Raw genomic sequence first — 1,917 nt, 5'->3', positions numbered from 1 at the left:
TTAATTTCTAATTTTGTGGCATTATGGTCTGAAAAGATGGTTTGTATTATTTCTACGTTTTTGAATCTACTGATGCTTGCCTTGTGACCTAGAATGTGGAAACATTTACTGAAGTGTCAGTGTTCCAAGTAGTAAGTGTTCTACATGCACCATCTCACAATAATCTTAAAGTAAGTGGCTTAGTGGTAAGGAATTGTGCTACCAATTCAAAGATATGTGTTTCGAATCCACCAACTGTTCCTCAGGAAAAAGACAATCTCATCTTGTGCCATTTGCTGTCACTGAAAACCCACTAGAGGGACTGCTGTAAGTTGGTCACAACTAGATGGTCCAACAATTTGTTTGACTAGCTTCCTCAAGCCTGCAAAGTTAACCATACTGTGAGTGAAGACTTGAGACAGGTGTATAGGAATGCAAGTCTACTTTTGAATCATTGTCTCGCTTTGGCCTGCCATTGAGCAAATTTGTGAAGGAAGAAAAATAACTGGCAAAGTCAATCTGTTGTATTTTCGTGACAAACATTAACACCCAATCCCAGTATCCTTTCTACTGTGTATAGGCAAGTTATGGAATGTCTCTCATCACATATTTCATAAAGCCAATCGTTTTCAAATCTTACACCAACTCTGTAACTCTTTGCAAGGTAGCCTTGGTAACCACGAGTGCTTGGCACATGTTGTAGGTTATCAAGTCATAGCTGACCGTCCAGCAGATTTTCAGAAGCTATAATCTCATGAGATTTCTCCTATCTTCCAGCTGATGAATTCTAACTGCATGCCTTTGGGTTGGCAGGGTAACTCCTTACTAACATAGGTAATCAATATTTGTTACTACAAGATTGGGGTTTTCAAGAAGCATATACAACTCCAATAGAAGCAAACAGACCAGTTTTAACTTCTGTTTCTATCATTTACTAGTTGCATAACTTAAGCAAAATTTAACTCTATATCATAATTAAATCACATGTAAAATAAGGATGGTACTTCCGACTCCATGAAATTATCTATTCAGAGCATAAACACTAACCTATTTTGAGAACATCTGCCTTAGCTGAGCACCATAATATCTCAAAATAAAGGCTAAGAATTCAGTGTTTCTATGTAGAACATAAAAATAAAAAATAGTACCTCCTATCTTACAAAACTTTTATAAGAATAAAATGAGATTATGTCTGGTGTTAAGTGGTAACTAACCGTCAGTGCTCTTATAATGATACTTCTTGAAATATTTCAGTGTCAGCCAATTCTTCTTGGTACAGTGGCTCTGTGTTTTCCTTCCTTCATCTTTTAGTGCTTCCTGAATCATTCAGTATTTTGTCATAACATCTCTCAGTATTGTAACTCAAGGCTTAAATTTGTGTTTCAGCTCTTTTAGCTTGAGAAATGCCAAGCAAGTTCTCCCTTTTTTTTTCTCCACGTACAGCTCTCTACACATTCCATTCTAACACTTGGCTCTGTCTTCTTGAGCTTCCCTTTGACACCTTCTCTTCAGCTTCACTTCAGTACTTCTTCCCTTTGTTTTGGCTTCTCAATACTTTAGTGCAATTTTCAGAGTCATTCAAGTCCATCTTGTTAGTTTTATATATTTTTTCCCTTTCTCTTCTGACTATCTCAAGGACTTTCAAAGAAACAAACAGATATGTCTTGGAGAAAGTACAGCCAGAGTATTCCTTAGATGCAAAGATGAAAAAGCTTCATCTCCCATACTTTAAATATATTGTTAAGAGAGGTCATTTATTGAAGAGGGGCATCATCGTTGGAAAGGTAGAGGGTGAGTGACAAAGAAGACCTTGAACCAGATAGATTGAAATAGTGACTCCTGCAATGGGGTCCTTCCTGTATGTCACAAATATTGAGGATGTTACAGCATAGTACAGGGGTCAGATCTGTTGTTCATAGGGTCACTATGAATCATACT

The sequence above is a fragment of the Elephantulus edwardii genome, unplaced genomic scaffold, assembly GCF_000299155.1.
Source record: "Elephantulus edwardii isolate Elephantulus edwardi_28Jun2011 unplaced genomic scaffold, EleEdw1.0 scaffold00240, whole genome shotgun sequence".
Taxonomy (NCBI): domain Eukaryota; kingdom Metazoa; phylum Chordata; class Mammalia; order Macroscelidea; family Macroscelididae; genus Elephantulus; species Elephantulus edwardii.
This window is presented reverse-complemented; position numbering follows the sequence as displayed.